Source organism: Juglans regia, chromosome 12, assembly GCF_001411555.2.
Source record: "Juglans regia cultivar Chandler chromosome 12, Walnut 2.0, whole genome shotgun sequence".
In the NCBI taxonomy this organism is placed as follows: Eukaryota; Viridiplantae; Streptophyta; class Magnoliopsida; order Fagales; family Juglandaceae; genus Juglans; species Juglans regia.
This window is the reverse complement of record NC_049912.1, coordinates 16837820-16858550: the sequence shown is the minus strand read 5'-3', so window position 1 is coordinate 16858550 and position 20731 is coordinate 16837820.

Here is a 20731-nt window from a genome sequence, read left to right as displayed (position 1 = left end):
GGGCCAAGGCCCAATGAGAAGCCCACCAACTAGGCCCAATATGAAGCCCAAAGATTAGGCCCAGTTTGAAAAGCCCAATCCAAAGCCCAACCTAACCTACAAAACTTGGGACCAAAGTTGCCCAACTTGGAGAACAAGTTTGGAAAACTTGCACACCACCCCTTGCTTTAAGAATTCAATACCTAGTGCACCTTGACCGATCTAAGTGGCATCCAAGAAACTTCTTGGCTACCAAGTTTCACTCTCCACCATGGATTCAAGAAGAAAATTTCTGATTTGGTGTAACACAATGGGACAAAAAACTAAGACGAAATAGCATGAAACTTATATATCGGCTATTTTACTTCAATCGATTCCTTTGAGAAATGTTTCTGAAAACTAAGCCTCTTTCTCTTTAATTTAGATTAAGCAATCTAGACTAAGTTTAAGTAATAGCACATGTCAAAGCCACGCACTCCATGCAAACAACTCACCAAGTATAAACCGAATACCTTTCAAACACATACCATTGATTGCTTAGCTCTATTTGAATAAAGTTTATAAAACAAGCATAGCCCCACCTCCTAAATTAAATCTGGAAATTCAGACCTAGAATAAGGAGCATAGTACACTAGACATCAAATCGAGTATTAACAACACCATACACATTCAAACTAGCAAAGTCAACCCATCTTTAGACCATAGGCTTTGTCCCCAAGAAAAAAGAATAAGAGTTCCATGACATTCAAACTTCCATTTGGTCCCACATATTTTATTTGGTCAAGAGTTGAAAGAATGAAGATGGAAGAAAACAAAACACTCTTCTCAGTTGATTGACACATTTGTGATCCAAACTTAATTTCTCTTCCTTCCATCTGCCATCAAGCCTCCGCCCTTTCCAACTAGACTCCATACAGGTTATCTTAAGCAAGGAAGGAGTGCCAACTCATGTCATGCCATCTAGAAACATGTCAAACCTGTGCACCTCACTTCAAGCATCAAACGAGAGCAATCGGGTATCTCTTGAATGAAGCCATTGGTTTGAGTCAAGTTTGAATGAAAACTTCTAAAGTTAGAATAGCCCTAATTTAAGATCTTTGATGGGAAAATCAGACATAGCTTGAAGAACTAGGCTACATCATTACATACATACAAAAGAGGGAACTATAGCACCTAGCATGTAGCCGAGTATCATCATGAACAAGCTTATAAACCATCTTCTATTCCCACACCACCCCTTTGATTCCCAAGTAAGGATTGAAGTACCAAGGCATTTGGCCATTACTTGACACATAACCTTTTGCTTGATCACAACAACTTGAAAGAAAAATTAAAGAGAGGATGGAAGAAGCCAAATGGCTCTTCTCGGCTACCAACACCTCACTCACCAAGAAGCCAAGTGTCTCTCACTCTCATCTCTTTCTTGCACAAGGAAAGAATCACTTATGCACTTACTAAGCCATCTGAGCCAAACTAGCTAAGAGAAACAAGTGGTTTTAGGCAATCGTTTTGAAGGAGATTGGGAATCCGATCATGATCTAGCTATGTTCATAGAAACCTGTTCAAACTTCAGAAATTCCTACACCCTATGCCCCAAAAATTCAGAAAGGCTACATACAAGAGATTCCCTTAGCTACACATGAGAAAATAAAGAAGCATCATCATAATCCCTAGCCGATTACACCATGGTAAACGTATGGGTAAGTTGTCGGATGAACCATGTTATGTGTTGTTTCTTGAATAGAACCCCAAATGCCTTACTTCATTTCACACCACATGCAAAAGAACTTGAGTGATATGAAGAGAAGTTTCAAAAGAGTGAATGAGAGAGCTATAGTCGAGCACTTTGAAGGGAAGCTTCAAGTTGGTAAGTAGTCTATCACAAAATATTGTTGGTTGATAAATTAACATGGTAAGCATGAATTATTGTTAAAGGGATGCATTCTCGGGTTAGGTTTTTGATATTAGCATAAATAAGCTTTTGTTAAAGGTGATATATGATCTTGATATATTAAGTTGAGTCTGTTAAAATCATGCAACAATAAGTAAGAGTTGATATTGTGAAATAAGAAGCATGCCATGAACAAATTTTCAAGTAATATCTTGGATTGATCATCATGCATCATCTCAGGTTCTACTATGTTAGGAAATAACATTATTTAAGGCGTGATATCTAAATGAGTTGTTACCGTGAAAGGAATGTGAGCTACACGATTGTTAGAACCTAGAATGTTTATGCAAGAAGTTTGGAGTAGTTGACGAATAAATATGAATTGATATGTGATGGCATGTTTAGTTTATGAACTGAATCCATGATGGTCATCACAAGTGCTAGATTAAATGACTGAACAAGTGTGCATCTAAGATTTTGTAAGAAAACATTAGTTAGGCCTAAAATCACATGTAGTGAAAACTTGGTTTAGTGCATGCCACCGGTTAGCAAGACTCTCATGTTAATATTGGAATTATGATAGAACATGGAAAGCTTGTACAAATGAAAGGAACCTAGGACCCAAATGAAGAATAGAAGCCAGAATATGACTCTTACAAAATATATTATTCTTAGTGAAATTAGAAAGTTATAACTTCAAATATATCTCTTGTTTCAGCCACCTCATCTTCATAACTCAATAAGTTTGTAAGTTGGATTCTAACTTACTCTTAGATAATGTTCATATGAATTTGTGTAAACACTACATTCATGTTATAAATGTTATTTTGAGCATGAAAAGCTTTTTGATATATGATGAGCATTTGGTCACTTACATGACGTGTTAATTATTTTCGCATGAACATGTACCATTTAACATAATGCATGAAAATATGGCATTTTACATGAAGTATGTTACTTGTTACAAAGAACAATACTTGTCACAAGATATGTTTTGTCATGAGCATAACATGAAAGACATTTTATCACGCCCAATGCTAGGATAGAGGAATATCCTAGTGGAACTTTTCTGTCCACTATCGAGTGACTAAAAATGGAGTGGTAACCTTTGAGTTGATGAAGAACAATCAATGAACTTCAACCAGTTCCTCTTTAAAGGATTCAGGGCATTGTCGAATTATGGCACCTAATACTGGTGGGTGCCCATGTTATGAAAAGTTATGATCAATATATTGAAATTTATATGTGCAGCTCTGATGACGTTGTCTCAACTAAAAGTTGAGCTATAGTAACCAGCCAGTAATCATGGAGCAAAATGGGGAGCCGTGACGATACCATATGTTAAAGAATCATAAGAAAAGAAAGAAAGGATTTGAACAAAAAATAGAAGTGAAAGAGTGAAATGTTCTCTGTAAGAAAATGTGTCTCTGAATTTTCTGAAAGAAGTTAAGGAATATGGATGGAAAACAAATACAATTATTTTCTCTGCATCTCATGCATTTATTTCATGTTTATTATCTATGATGTTCATATTATCTCTATGTATGTTAGTTGTTAACTTATGAGATTTCAAGGAATCTCATTATATTAGTTCCAACTACCATTCTGTTCGAAATGGTAGACGTTGTAGGAGGACCCAAAAATGGTGATGAATGCCAATCCCTGGAGTTGATTATAATGTTCTTAGAGATGGTCCTGCAAGCCATTCAACGCATCTGAGAGATGCTCTGAAAATAATCTGTGTTGAAAACCCCCATCAACCATGACTTGGATAAGGAGATATATTCTCCATTTGTTTTTAAGTAGTATGTACCTGCCTCACGCTACAGACTTTTAAATGAGGCCTGATTGAATCTTAATGAAGTTATTCTGGTGCAACAAATTTTACAAGTCACATTTCTGTTGCAATTATTACATACTACTAGATAAATTATAGGTTGCATTGCATGTTATCTATCATGAATGATGATATGTGGCCATGTGTTGCATTGCATGTCTTGATACTCCATGTCTCTGTTCCACCATAAGCGAGGGTTGGGGGTGTCACATCTGGAACTTGAGGACTCGCCAACTAAGGACAACACGCCACTTGATACTCTTGAGGTAGACCACCGACTGATGAGTATAAGTACTTTGTTTCAAATTATTGACTATTTCTATACTACATAGGGAGAATTAAATGTTCTAATACATTTAAATATATTAGCTAATCTATTACATCGTTGTGGGCATGGCATAACACGTGGCATGGAGTTGGAAAAAATGCAACAGAAAGAAAAAACCAAGGCCAATATCCCCCAACGATTGCATCGGAGGTTTGGAAGAGTGTGGTGCATGGCTTTCCTCCCATGTCGGGACAACATTTAGAACTTATGCTCCTTTTTACTTGAGATCTTGGGGAGATGTTCCAAATGAGGTTAAGGATCACATTGGAATCGTGTTCTGGTGAGTTTATATAGTTTCAAGTTCTCTTTAAGTAATTTATTTCTTTATTTGTAGGTTGATGTTATTGTTTCAAATGATGTCTTAAGTATTCACTTCTTAGGATGAATTCGAATTCAATTTCGGTCATAAAGATGATGTATGAATTGTGAATGAGTTAATATCGACATTATTTCAGCGTCATAAGGGTAGGTGTCATTAACACTTTAAGATATTTGAGATGTTCAAGGAGGCAATCCAAACTAGGGTTGCTACTCGCACCCCCCAGACAGGGTGTACTGCACCCCGCCCCTGGAATGGGCGAGGGAAAGGTTTGGTCCCCCAAACTTCGGCCCTGTCCACATGTCAGCGTAGATTGGCCCCTACTTCGTCCTCCACCCTTCCCACTAGACAAAAATTGAAAAACCACCAACCGACAATCCATTAACTAGGAACTAGACACACCAACTATAAAAAATATAAAAAACAATCGAGGATTCGGCCATAGCTCATTAATTTGACCACTAAACCAATGAACAAAAACCAAACATAGAGAGAGAGAGAGACAAAGAGAGAGAGAGCGACTGGGGTCAACAGAGAGAGGGACATAGAGATTGACAGTGAAAAAGACTAGATGGGAATGACAATGATGCCATAAAACTAGAGGCAGAGAGACTCAAAGAGGACAGAGATAGAGAGAGGGGAGGACTTGAAGTCGAGGGACTGAGCTGGGTGGAGGGAATTTTTAGTTAAAACCCTATATCAAAACGACATTGTTTTACTAAAGGAAATAATTTATTTTTAATATATATAAATATATTAAGCGAACAGACAGGGCCTAATGCAGGCAAGCTTGGGCCCAGCCTAGCCCCATCCCCCTGTTTGTGCAAAAGTGCAGGCAAGGGCACGCACCCTGCATCTGACTGTTAGGGTCTCTCGGCCTCCCAAGAAGTGGCCGACTAGGGTAAGACACACAGATGGAGTGCAGGGCATTGCCGCCCACCCTTAATCCAAACACCTTTCCAAGAAATGAATTTAGATGATTAGAAAAAGTGCTACAAATGTTTCTTTAACTCTGATTATCAGGTAATTACATTTTTTTCTAACTCATTTAAATTATGTGATGATTTCATAAAGTATATTTAACTTTGTTAATTCTTCATGCAGCGCTTAAGTTATATTAATGCAAAAAATAGATCAAATTGAACAATCCAACATCAAGTAGATTCAAGGTCATTCCAACGTATTTCATTGACGATGCTAATTAGTTATTATATCCTTTTATGGTTTTTTTTAATTAAGTGCTAATAAGATTTTTTTAATGTGTTTTAATTAGAAATGCGAGGATCCTGACAATTTTTGCCTCATTCTTGTGTATGCTACAACCCATACCGATGCCAATTGCGAGTGGAATGTTCATGTAGCCAAAGAGAATTACGTAAGTCAAATTCAGTTTTCAAAACATTATGTCATTATTGATTAGTTCGTTCCTATTTTCTTTTCTTTTTATTTTTTATTTTTGCGATTACTGATTACATTTCTTGTAATTCTTGAATGAGAAAATAATTGAGTTGTAGTTGGCTTCAGAAGAATCATCTCCCTGTAATATTGACCTATATGCCCAGGTCTGGTTATAGGACTAAGACTTTCTTTCAAGTGTGATGGCTCAACATCCATGGTCTCGAGTTCAAGAAGAATAACCTTACCAAAGATTTGGACACTATTCGCCAACAGATTGAGCCATTGAAGACAAGACAATAAGAGTTGGAGGATTTTCTATCTCGATAGTCAAAGCTGGAGATGCGTTTGCAAGAGTAACAAAAGGAGTAGAAGGAAAGAATAATTATTGAAGTGCAAGAACAAATTTAGAGAGATGATGATGTAGATGGAACGTGAGATGTCACTATAGCAGGATTGCAGTGCTTGAAAGAACAAGAAGAAATGATGTTCAATTTTTTTATTTTCTTCCCTCATCTTTTGAACTAATTTTATGTTTTTTCTATGTATTTGTTATACAATTTGGAAATTTTTGAATATAACATATTTTTGTGTATTTCTTATAAATTTATGTCCGAATGCAAACCTATAACATTCAAACTTAACCTTAATGTTTGAATTGATGTCTGAACAAAAATCAGTTGGGAGGTGCGATAGCAAATGCTTGAACAAACAAAACCATGTTCGAAGATGTGGTGTACAATGTGTAAATGTAGGCTTTTACATCCGAATGTTACTAACTATGATGTCCCTAACCTCCGCTTGGGATAGAACGAAGACTTGGAGTGTTGGGACATGCAATCCAAGGTTATATATCAACGTTCATGACAGTTAATATGCAATGCATAGTATGCAACTAGCAGTATGCAATAATCGTAGCGGAAATAAGGGTGATAAAATAATTTATGCCGGAATGAACTAAACATCCTAAACATATTAGTAAATGCAAGATTTTGGCTAGGACTAGGTGACTAGATGGATAAAGATTATTTGATGTTTTTGGTAAGTTTGATGAATGTAAAACACTTTGATTTAGATAAGTCAAAAGTGTATGTATCCAAATTCTGTGTCTGGAATTAGCCTGTGAAGAATTTGAATGGAAACTACATTTGCTAAAGACTTAGCACCATGTGTCAACAGACACATCTACAACGTTTTTAGCAATAGAGTCCTTCCATTTAATAGAGTTCTACTGCAGCTCAAATTCATACCAAACTCATTTCGTTAGCAGAGTTCTATTGCAGATCAAATACTGATCAGAATATTTATGATTGGGACTCCGAGTATAACTTTACCTTTTGATGATTATTCTCAGAACTTGGAGAGATTGAAGAGTGGCTGGAGTGTGAGAAAATTCTCTTGAGAATTTTCTAGTTCCTTGTTCCTCATTCTCTCATTGAGTGCGTGCTTACTCCATGTCGGAGATTGGCTGATCTAATTCAGCCACTAGATGCAATGAAGGTTGAAGAACTAGTAGGTTCCTTACAAACCTATGAGTCTTCACTTCCTCAAACAAGAAAATGTAAGTCCATTGATCTAAGAACTTTAAGAGAAGAACGTTAAGATTTTTCTGATGAGGAGAATCTAAATGATGAGGATATAGCACTTATTGCAAGAAAATTCAGAGAATTAATGTTTAACAAAATGGTAAATGGAAAGCAAAGAGAGGTAAGGAATTCTCTCCTAAGAAAAATGATTTTGAAAAATAGAATAAAGAGAAATCTGAGAAAAATGATAAGGTTAAGTGTAGTACCCTGCTCCTTCCTTCATACATATGCTTCTCTCTTTCTGATGTACGTTCCCTCTTTATGACGTAAGCAAATCTCGAGGGCAGAGATTATGTGATTTGTCTGCCCCATCTATCTAGTGACTGTGAGACTCGTTAGGCGTGCTGAACCTCCAAGGCATGGTTCAAAAGATATCTTGTGACTTCTAGGGCATGCCCAACGTTTTAAATGGGCTGAAAATATTTATAAGTAGTATTTCCAGTGTTATTGAATTAAGTTGATTTTTAATACGACAATTATAATATTCTTGAAGAGCTCCAAAAATATTATAATTGTCAGAAATCATTTTAATATCATTATTAAAATGATTTCAACTATTTAAGATATTATGAGATTTAAATTATGTTGAAAGTTTTAATTAATTAAATGGTTTTATTCTTTTAAATATATTAAATAAGACTTCATCATTTATTAATGATGAAGGAATATTATTTTATAAACTAAAGTTAGTTTAAATAATATTCAACTTTAATTCCTCTAAGTGCTTTTAATTAAGTTAATGTTTACATATTTTCAAATTAGTGTTTTAATTTCTTATCGTTAGATCATTTTGAAGATCCCAAGATGAAGGGACTGGGTTAAATATCCAGACCCCTCTTCCTTCTCCCTCACTTTTCCCCTAGCCCTCTCTCTCTCCTCCCTCCCTCAGCTCCCGTATGCAGTACGCTGTTCCTCTCCAAGCCAAGTCTTCCACTGCCCAGCGCGACACCACCATGCACCGGTGAGTCTCACCTTCACCACCATCGACCTCCTCTCACTCTGGCGAGTCCTCCCATGCCAATATCCCTCTCTCACACTCTCTCTTCCTCTCTCTCGGCAGTGCACAGCCCGAATGGGCTTAGTGCTCACTGCTCCGCCGTGTGCCGCCCAACGATGCCACCACCTCCATGACAACTTCCCCTCCCACCGACCATCACCCTCCAGCAAGCTTGACACCTTCCATGCAGCCACCTTCCTCCCATGCACGTTTGTAGCTCCTCCATGCATGGGTTCACTGTGAACGTCCCTAGCGCCGCCGTGCCCAACCACCTTGGCCATTGGACACGACCACAAGCTACTCCTAGTCTCCCCCTTCCTCCTCCACCTGACACGAGGCCCATAGCCTCCCTCCACCGCACGAGCCTTTCCTCTCCTTCACGCACGAGTTTCTCACCCTCCACCACCGTACGCCGCCACGCACGGCTGATGACCACCATCTCCAGCCTCCTCCAGCCACTATCGACCCATCCCAACCGCCCATAGCCTCGATCTGCCACCCATGCATGCACACTCTCTCTCACTCTCTCACGGGCTTCTCCCCCCTCACACATGGCCAAGTCCACCTCCCACCGACCATCGCCCTCCAGCAAACTCGACACCTTCCATGCAGCCACCTTCCTCCCATGCACGTTTGTAGCTCCTCCATGCATGGGTTCACTGTGAACGTCCCTAGCGCCGCCGTGCCCGACCACCTTGGCCATTGGACACGACCACATGCTACTCCTAGTCTCCCCCTTCCTCCTCCACCTGACACGAGGCCCATAGCCTCCCTCCACCGCACGAGCCTTTCCTCTCCTTCACGCACGAGTTTCTCACCCTCCACCATCGTACGCCGCCACGCACGGCTGATGACCACCATCTCCAGCCTCCTCCAGCCACTACCGACCCATCCCAACCGCCCATAGCCTCGATCTGCCACCCATGCATGCACACTCTCTCTCACTCTCTCACGGGCTTCTCCCCCCTCACACATGGCCAAGTCCACCTCCACCACCGTGGACCACCATGCCACCACCTCCGAGCCTCCACGGCTCCACCAACAACTCCCTTAGCCAAACCCTAGGTCCAAACCACCACTTTATGTCATGGGTAGCCATGGCACGTGATGGACAGCCATTGCGCATAGCTGACTGCCACTATACATGGCAAGATCAGTCATGTTAAGCTCCTTGCCACCATCACATGGCCACCACGAGCCATTCCAAGACCACACTTAGCTATTCAAACGCCCAAATAGCCACCGTACGTGGGTTAGCCGCCACGTACGACTCTTCCAACATCATCGACTGTGATGATTAGCGAGCAACGCACGGGTTATCTCGTCGATGGTATAACCCTCTATCCCTCGTTAGTTATGTTAGATAATGATTAGTTGATTATGTTGTAGACTGTGCTGTTAGTAATTTGGAGTTCGTTGTATTGAGATGTGTTGTGTAGTGAAGTGTTGGGCTTATCTGTGTAGTGAGTTGTGAAGTGTGGCGCGTAGTTGGGAATTGTGCTGTGCACTGTTGTGGACTATGCTGTGTAGTGTGGTTGTGGAGTATGTGCTGTATTGGTGACGTGGCATGTGGAATGGGAACAGTACACGCTGAGAGTACTCTGTGTGTGGCGTAGTGTGCAATAAGGAGAGTATATGTAAAATATACACTCCTGGCGTATGTGGAATGGGAACAGTACACGCTGAGTGTACTTTTTGTGTGTGGCGTAGTATGGGATAAAGAGAGTATATGTAAGATATACCCTCCTGGCGTATTGTGAAATGGGAAGAGTACACGTGGAGTGTATTCCATATGGTGGAGTGATGCACCATATAGTGGGTATGCCATAATGGTGATGTGGCGTAGTGTGTATGAAGGGAGTACACGAGGAGTGTACTCCATGTGGTGGAGAGATACACCATATGGTGGGTATGCCATAATGGTGATGTGGCGTAGTGTGTATGAAGGGAGTACTTGAGGAGTGTACTCCATGTGGTGGAGTGATGTACCGTATGATGGGTATGCCATAATGGTGATGTGACGTAGTGTATATGAAGGGAGTACAAAGGAGTATGAACTGATGAAAATGTGAATGGATGACTATACACTATATTTATTGTATGTATTTTCTAAGAAAAATCCACGAACTGATGAAAATGCATGAAATGCATGAAAACGGATGCTTTTATGGATCCTACAAACCAATGCTTTCATGTGCGCCATGAGGTGATGCTTATGGACGCCATGAAAGACGACGTTCAAGGTGATGTTTATGGATGCCATGAAAGCCGACGTTTATGCCCAAGTATGTTTTTAAATGACGTTTTGCATGAACTATTAAATGAAGGTAGAGCTGAAATGAACTGAAAGTTTAAGCCCATGTCTTAAACGATACTTTCCATGAACTGGACAGTTAAATGAAAAGGACTGCATGAAAGGAAAGGACTGAAATGAAATGAACGTTTACTGTATGAAAATACGTAACGGCCACATGAATGAATGAAAAGGGTACCAATGAATGGGTAAATTGCAATGCCGGGTAAGTAGTACTGGAAGTGCACCCAATGCTGCCCCCTGACTGAAAAGGGATTCCCAACCCGTGGCCACGGGCGGACTCCAGGTCCAAAGGAAGACCGCTAACCCAACACACTGGGCGTAACAGTGTGCATTGGCCTATGAAAGTGATAAGAACGAATGTATAAATGCATGAAAGCATGAACGCACGAACCTTTATGAAATGAAGACACTGACGGGGGACATGTTTTAAAGAAAGGAAAGCCTCTTTTAAAAGAAAACCACGTCCAGTGATGTTTTCAAAAGAACACACGTATGCACATATGCATGTATGCATGTATGTATAGTATGTATGAATGAAGAATGCATGAATGAAAACCTATGTTGTTATATTTTAACTGTATGAACTAATGCTTACGAGTCATCGACTCATTTTAGTTTTTATGCATGTCCCTCTCCCATCACAGGAACAAATGATCAGGATGGACAAGGCCCATGAGAAAGAGCACGAAAGTCTATGCATGAGTTTTAATTGTACGAGAGACCTTTTTATTGTAAGATTAATGTTTTTCACTGTAAACCTCTTTTATTTTAAAGCACATTTTATTTTATAAACGTAGAGTCTTGCACCCTGGGTATGCAAGTAAAAAGTTTTAAATCGAACGGTAATTTCTGTCGTCCTTTCTAAAATCATTTTGTTAAAAGTCCCACCACAAGGACGGGCGTTACATTAAGTGTCATGAATGATTAGGTTATGGTCACATAAGGATTGAATATCCAAACTTTAAAAAGAACAAAGGAAAAGCACTTAATGCCACACTGAATGACAACTCAGATTTTGAAAATTTCAATTCAACATCTAAGGATGAAAGTTCATTTACGGTGTTTTCTACTGTTATTAGCAAGATTCTTGCTAATAAAACTTGAAAGTGATGATGATGACAGTGACTCGGAGGTAACTCTAGTTGTGGCTGATCATGAGCTGAGTTTACAGGAAGCGTATAATGATTTGTGTGAAGAGGTGGTCATGCTCAAAAAGCTAAATAAGAAGCTATACCACAAGCTCACAGCGTGGAGAATGAAAAGAATAATCTGTCCGAGGTATTAAAAATTTCTGAAGTTGAAGTATCAAGATTGAACACTCAATGAACTCACTTGAGAAGGAATTGGAAAAAGTTCAAGAATACAAGAAAAAAACAGCAACTCAGAAATTAGATGAGATGTTAAGCTTTCAAAAATTCAATTGTGATCGCACGGGTTTGGGGTACATAACCTCCCAAAGCAAAGATGTTCAAGCCTCATCCGTCCGCTGCCACTTCATCAAAATGTATTATCTTTGTTAAAGGAAGCCAATGTGAGGATGCTCCAAAAAAAGTCGTGTCAAAATCTAATATTTTGAGAGCCCCTCTTGAAAGATCCACGTCAAGGAAGTTTAATCGAGGTAAGTTCGAAGGTAAGTTTATTCCTACTTATCAACATTGTGGTATTCTTGACCATATAAGACCACATTGCTTTATCTTGAGAGAAGTACAGCAAAAACAAGGAAAAAGAAAATCTACAAGAAAGGAAAATAATTTAGAAAATAAGGTTGATGACTTGAGTCATCAAATAACTACCATGAATCGTACACTTGGTGAACTAGTAGATTTTTGTTGTCCCAACAAAGGAAAAAGTTTGCAAAGTGATATGGACAAGACCAAACTCAAGGCTAAATGGGTGATTAAAGTGGATGCTGTGTGTTTAGTTGCTCACACAGTACTCAAGTCAATGGACAACTGCTTGTGGTACTTGGACATTGCGTGCTCAAGACATATGACGGGTATAAAGCTTTATTCAAGAAGATTGAGTCCGCAAATGGAGGAATCGTGACCTTTGGAGATGGGAGCAAGGCCATGGTCGAAGGAAATGGGAGTATTGAAATACCTAGACTACCTACTCTTCATAATGTTTTATATGGGGGCCTTAAGGCTAATTTACTTAACATTAGTCAGTTTTGTGATGATGATCTCTTTGTGCAGTTTTCAAAGGATAAATGAAATGTCTATATTCAAGCTAGAGAATGGGTCTTGAAGGGCACTAGTCTCCTCTACATCAAATTTAAGTTGCCATAGAGTTTTATTAGATGAAGTTGAGCTGTGGCATCAACGTCTTGGTCACATCAACCTAAAAGACTTGTCAAAAATCTCCAATGGAAAAGTAGTAGCTGGTTTATCAAAGTCTCTAAAAACTAAAAAGATGGTGTGTGGAGCATGTCAAGATGGAAAGCAAAGAAGATCTCAACCTACAAGAGATGACTCGAACGATGTTAAGTAGCAAAAAGATGGCCTTATACTTTTGGGGAGAAGCTGTGAACACGACAAGTCAGATTTTGAATAGAGTTGTCTTCAGACCTAGAACAGAACATACCCCATATGGGTTGTGGAAGAACAAGAAGCCCACATTTAAATACTTTAGAATCTTCAGTAGCAAGTGCTAAATCTTGCGTGATCGGGATAATTCACATAATTTAACAGCAAGAGTGATGAAGGGATATTTCTTGGATATTCCTCAAATAGAAGAGCCTATAGAGTCTACAACCTACTTACAAAAGTTGTTATGGAATCTATAAATGTGATTGTAAATGATGTTTCAGCCGAGATCACAAAGAGAGAACTTGAAAGCTTGCAAGAGTTAGCCTAGGCCACAACAGATAATTCTAAACTGAGGAGTGATGCAGGTCGTGTAGAGCAAATACCTCCAAACTCTCCTCCTCTACATGACAAAGAACCCTCCTCAAGGATTAGTCATAATCATCAAAGAGGGAACATTCTTGATGAGCTAGATGAATGAACGAGACTTAGGAAAAGAGTTCTAAACCAAGTTTCTTTTGTGTGTTATTTGTCGCAGGTAGGACTGATGAAAGTTAAAGAAGTTTTAACTAATGAAAGTTGGGTGAACGCCATTCATGAGGAACTTCATCAATTCACAAGAAACGAAGTATGGGAGTTGGTCCCTAGACCTGAAAATTACAACATCATTAGAACCAAGTGGATCTTCAAGAACAAGTCAAATGAGCATGGCACCATAGTCAGAAACAAAGCAAGATTTGTTGCACAAGGATACACACAAGTAGAAGGTTAAATAAGGATACCACGAGCTTGGTATGAAAGGTTGACAACATATTTACTTGAGCATGGTTTCACTAGAGGACAAGCTGATAGGACTCTTTTCATAAGAAAATCAGTAATCAACTTCACATTGCTCAGATTTATGTAGATAATATTGTTTTTGGAGCGACTCTTGACTCACTCTCCCATGATTTTGCTACTGAAATGAAATTTGAGTTTGAAATGAGCATGATTGTTGAGTTAAATTTTTTCTTGGGCATTCAAGTCAAACAAACTAAAGAAAGAATTTCCATCTCACAATCTAAGTATGCTAGAGAACTCGTTAAGAAGTTTGGAATGGAAGGAAAGAGTCATGCTCGTACTCCTATTAGCACTTCAGTAAAAATTAGCACAGAGCCTACAGGTAAGGACATTGATCTGACACTTTATAGAAGTATAATAGGGAGTTTACTCTATATTACAACAAGTAGACTCGATATAGCATTCAATGTTGGTGTGTGTGCTAGGTTTCAAGCAAATCCTAAGGAATCACATCTTACTGCAGTTAATAGAATTATTAAATATCCAAGTGCAACTATAAATTATGGTATTTGGTATTCTAAGGACACTAACTTGACACTAGTTGGCTATTTGGATGTTGACTGGGCTAGAAATGCAGATGACACAAAAAGCATGTCTAGAGGATGCTTTTATGTAGTTGGAAATTTGGTTGCTTGGATGAGGAAAAAACAAAATTCCATCTCCTTGTCTACAGCTAAAGCCGAGTATATAGTAGCAGGAACTTGTTGCACACGGGTTCTATGGATGAAAAAAATGCTTGAGGAGTACGGGTTCTCCTAAGATACTATGACAATATATTGTGATAACTCTAGTGCAATTAGTATCTCAAGAAATCCTGTTCAGCACTCTAGAACCAAGTATATAGACATAAGGCATGATTTTATTAGAGACTTGGTCGAGTCTATAATAGTGTTGGATCATGTGTCCATCTAGCATCAATTTGCTAATTTGTTTACTAAACCTTTAGATGGTTAGATAGTTGAAGGTTTGAGTTTTTAAGGAAAGCCATTGATGTGTATGACATCAAGTGAAGACTACACCACTCACTTGCATTTAAATTTCTGCACATCACTATGTTAGAACATGCATTTTTTTTTTTTTTTTTGCTTTACTAGCTGGTTTAATTAAATTATCTTCTGTCTTTTTTTTCTGATTTGTCTCCCAATTCAGGTTGTTTTACAATTGAGCAAGGTGCAAGCTCCTTGTGTGTGACAAGTCTTAAGCACTCGGGTCCTCACATAGTCAACTCCTTGATTGTAAGCACTCCTTAATTTGTGCAGCTCACTTTGTGTTGGCTAACCTTATGGTTTATACAGACAAAGTCACATTATAATGCATTGCGAGAAACTTATTCTTTCTCTCTTTATTATTTTCCATATCAAATTAAGAGGTGTTCATAAAAAGGGGGAGTCAATGCCTTAAATTGACTAATACTAGTTGAACCTAGTACTAAAAAGAAAGAGATATTCCCTTACCAAGCATAAAGGTTTGGTTCATATAGAAGAATTCAGTGTTTATTCATTACGGAAAAGGCAAACACTCAAAACGGATCTATCCCCTAAAGTCCTTGTAGAACAAATAATTGCTCTAATCATTGTGGAGAGAGATGAGCAATACAACAATGGACATGTCAAGGGTATAAAGACCTTGTGCTTGGAGGAGATATTTTTTCAAGTATCTAGGCCCTAACATAAAATTTGACTTTTAAGGCAAAAGAAAACTCCTTGGGAGTATCTAAGACAAAATAAATAAATAATAAAAATTGGGGAGTGAATGAAAAACTGTGTAAGGTTCCTCACTCACGCACTCACGTGAACTTTGGTTGATCAATTAATGAGGCGTAAGCCACCATGGTGAATGCTACATATGAGAGAATGCAGCTTTTGTGTTGACAGTGTGAGTGACATAATGTTTGGACAAGTGCCACACTTTGAGGCATGCACATTGATTCAAGTATTTAAAAGCTATATCAAATTTTCTGTGAGACAATCAAGGTCTTATCCTTAATTTATTTTCTCGCATGCCACAGTTTTTTTTACTTGTAGTTTTTAAAAAAAAAAATACAAAAGGGAAAACGAGTTTTTTAAAACATATATGTAACGCCCCAGTCCCACAGGGATCGAAGAGTTACTCCCTATAACTTAAAACTCACAATTCATCAATGTATTTATAGACTCCAAAATATAAAGTCATCAGAATGACGGGAGAGTCCCTCGTCCGTTTTACTTTTACGTTTTAGAAGCTCCTACTTTGGCCTCTGCATCCATCCATGTCTCCTCTAGCAAGTCCAAGTTTTCTTCTAACCTTGCCCCATTTGTTTATGGGTCAAAACATTCTCTCTTGTGGCTTGACAATCCCACTTCTACTGGTACCATGGCTTCACTTCCGTATGCCAAAGCAAGGTGTTTCGCCTGTTGAGATTTTTGGTGCCGTTCTGTAAGCCCACAAAATCTTAGGGAGTTCATCTGCCCACAGTCCCATCTTCTTGCCTATCTTCTTTTTTAGTATTTCGACGATGGTTTTGTTAGTTGCCTCAACCTATCCATTGGCCTGAGGTGTCCTAGGGAAGAGTATTTGACTTTGATTCCTAGCTCTGCACACCACTGGTGATAGTATTCAGAATCAAACTGCCTCCCGTTATCAGAGATGATGCACAAAGGTATTCCAAATCTACATACTACGACCTTCCATAGAAATTTTGTTATGCTTTGGGCCGTTATTGTCGCCATTGCCTCAGCTTCCGCCCACTTCGTAAAGTAATTAACAGCTATAATGATGAATTTGGTTCCCCCTTGCTTGGGGGCATAGGACCCACCAGATCTATTCCCCATTGGACAAAGGGCCATGGTGAGGTTATATATATCAACTCCTCAGGAGGTGTACTTGGGACTGGTGCGTGCAACGGGCATTGGACACATTTCTTTACAAACTCATTTGCATATTTAAGTGCATTTGGCCAATAATATCCTGCCCTCACGATCTTCGTGGTGAGCAACCACCCTCATGAATGATTCACACATATTCCCTCGTGTATTTTCCTCATTACATATTATGCCTTCTCCCATGCTACACATCTCAATAACGTTCTTGCCTCCTCCCGAGATTGGGGAGGTCACCAGTTTCCAGATATTTGCTTATATTATCAGCCCATCATGGCGTACTTCCGCCAATCTGTAGAGTCTCCTCTCCTACGGCCGGGTTGTCTACTGTTCGAAGGTTAACATTCCATGGCAGGGCGTCTTCTTACTTTGCTGATGCTGCTTGATTAAGTGGAAATAATATGAAAATTAAGCATGAAAATTAAGGGTTTTGGTCTGAAAATTAGCACATATGCTTATTTACACAATAAGTTTACAACAAAGGCCCACAAGGTCAAAATGGGAAATACATGTGCAAAAGTCAATATCTGACCACTTACCTCACACACCCACTCGACACTTAGAGAAAAAAAGAGAAGAAGGAATCCTCTCAAGCTCATAACCCTTGCTACTTTGCATCTCAGGCTTCGCACCTTAGAACCGCATGGAATTGGAGAGAGCAACAACCTGGAGAGAGAAACAAGCAGGAGCACTGGAGAGGATGAGGAGAGAGAGCTTAAAAAGGACTAAGGGACGTGTGAGAAAGGGATGTTGGGATTTTTGGCAGAGTCTGAAAATCACTTTGAAAGTTCAACTTCTAATTTTAGGGTTTTTTTGTTTTTCCCTTCTTTGAATTATGGATCAGTCCTTTTATTTGCTTAATAGCTTGTTTTCATACATGATGGAAGGGTAATTACGTGACCTAGGTCAAGGAGAACCTTTGGGCAGTAGGGTTTTGGGTGGGAGTTTTGATTTCTTCCTAGTTTTAATTTGTATTTTCCACGAATCTCTGCCATTCTCATAGACATCGGGATTAGGGTTTCTTTGTGTCTTCTTTGATGCATCATTGATTGAAGGCATGATGGATGCTTAAGGGATGCAGACCCTAACCCGAGTTGTATGTTGATTGCCAGTTTGATGTGAAATTTGTTGAGATTATTCAGTAAATGTGTTGTTAGAGTTATAATCATATACATTATCCAAATGCTTTTATCATGACTGAAATCACATTTGAAAGTAATTAAGGAATGCAAAACTCCCCTAGAATCCCTCTATGTAAAGGTAACCTGAAGGCTAGGTTTTTTTTTTCTAAAAGCTTTTCAGAACATTGGTCTTGAGTTTTGAATTTTTCTGTCTTTATCAATACAGAGAATTCAATTTCTTTAGTTTTTTTTTTTTAATTTTAGTGTGCATTCAATCCATCTCATTCGCATCTAGGATTCTCAAAAAAGAAGCGAAAACTATTTTCAACCCCTTGAGTCTTCTGGTATGAACAATTTGGCTTACAAAGTTGCCCAGTGACCACAAATACTAGCAATGTGATGGATCGCATGGGCTGTATCACGTCTCCGGTGAACCTTTTTAATGTAGTCAGTGTCGATAGCAGTTGATCTGTACCAATTCCCATATTGTTGAAAGCATCCTAAAATAGGATGTCTATTGAATTTCCATTACCAATCGGTATCCTCCTTGTTGTGTAATTTGCCACCAACATTGTTACCACCAAAGCATCATCGTGTGGGTATACAACCCCTCGGCAATCCTCATCGTCAAAAGATATTGTGGGAGATACCCGTACCCTGGGTTGTTTGACAGGTCTCTCTACATTGTAAACTCCTTCATACCTTACCCACCTTGCGTATGCCTTTCTCCCCAAGGAGGTTGGACCACCTCGAGCATATCTACCAGAGATTGTGTGTATCTCTCCTAAAGGTAGATTTCCCTAGTTTGCATCCGCCCTTGGTCTTTGATCACAAGGTTCCTGCGACCTCCTTCTTTTTCTTGGGGATTCTCGTCGCCTGGGGCTCTCACTCCATCGAGTTTTGTGTCTGGGTTTTCGGTCGCTTGTACACCGTGGGGCGTAGCGTTTTGGGTGACCAAGCGCTCCAACTCGCCACTATCTCTTGTATCTTCAATTTTTCGCATTAAGTTATGGCAATCGTCAGTTCTATGCCCACTTGTTTTATGATAAGTACAATACTTCCCAGTTTGTCGCCTATTGCCATCATCTTGCCCTTCCTCTTTTGCCTTATCTCGGTTATGCACGCTAGAGTAGTGCACGTAACCGCCATTATGTCTTCTCAAATTACTATCGTGCCTCAGGTCCTATTGGTCCCTCCTCGCCTTTTGTCCTCTCACTTGGTCTTTCTTTTGATTTCCTCTCAGTTCGCATTCGCTCTTTCCTTCTAATCGGGCAATTAGTGCCATAAGTGTCTCCTCGCCATTGACAAAGTCGTCAGCCCTGTCCATAAATTCTCGGAACATGGAAGGGATCTTTCAAGCCAATTTGGCCATGAAAGGACTCCTCGGCCAAATACTCCCAACCAGTGCTGCTAGCGTAATTTTTTCGTCTTGATCATCAGTTGTCATTCTTTCTTTATTAAAATATGCTTTCAGACTCTCATCTTCTTTCTGCATGATAGTCAACAAGTATGCGGCTAGTCTCCTGCGCCTTCTACTCGCCATGAATTGGGTTAAGAATTGTCAGCCTAGTTCATCGAAATTGTCTATGGAACTTGGCTACAATGTCCGAAACCAACCTCTCACCACTCCCTTCAAGGTCAAATGGATAGCCCTACATGCAATTTTCCCTGGAAATCTGTGGAGTATCATATGGGCTTTAAAAGTTTCGAGGTGTTCCACAGGGTCTTTAGAGCTGTCATACAGATCTATCCAAGGGACTTTGAACTTCAGAGCCAAAGGTACCACCATTATTTCTGTAGAGAATGGCAGATTTGTGCTAGATAGCAGCTGATCAATGGACGAAGACGTCCCTATCTTGTTGGCCATTTCCATGTATTTGTCCATCAAGCTCCATAAGTCGTGATGTATATTCTTCGTCTCCTCATCCTCTTGGGGGGTCTTTCTTGTGCCAGCATTGTGTGCCTCCGTCTCCACTCTTTCTCCTTGGTCCTCTCCTGATAGACCATTTTCACCTTGAAAGCTTCATTCACCTTTCACAATGTCTCCAACTCAGCATTGCGTTTCTCACTACTTCTTCCATTTCCGCAAGTCTTCCTTCCATGTTTCTCGACGACACTTCTTGATCTATAGTTGCCTACAATCGAGGTGTGGTGGGCATGTGAAAAGCACGCTTGGTTGTAGGACAAAACAATCATCCCATAGACGGCGCAAACTGTTTTGGACATGTTTCACCACCACCGATTCATGATCACTTGCAACCAAAGGGTAAGACGGCTTAGGGGGTTTGAGGAAACGCCTCTGATGCCTAAGTCAGTGATCGAATAAAAACCCTTTAATACTAATGAATCAAATACATTTTACATACCTGGATTCTTTCCTTATATAGAGCCTTTGAAATGTTCTGTTATTAAGTGATAACGAATACATCTTTTATTTGAAAATCAAACTTGGAGATGAGGAGTTCATCTCATATTGAGTTTAAATGATAATGTTTTTGATCCCATGCCGCTTTCGGATGGTTATCCACTCGATATTGGCAATGGGCTGGACCCTCCTACTACCCAAGCTGGGCCTCAGGTAGCAAAGTGGGCTACGGGCTTGACTAAAGACCCAGGTTCGTCTGAGATTAACTGGTCATAATATCCTCTCCACCCCCCCTCTCCATATGTCTAGGTGGAATCTCGGCGCAGTAATTAATGTTATTTCCTCCAGACTTCAAGTGCTTCTTTGTCCACAA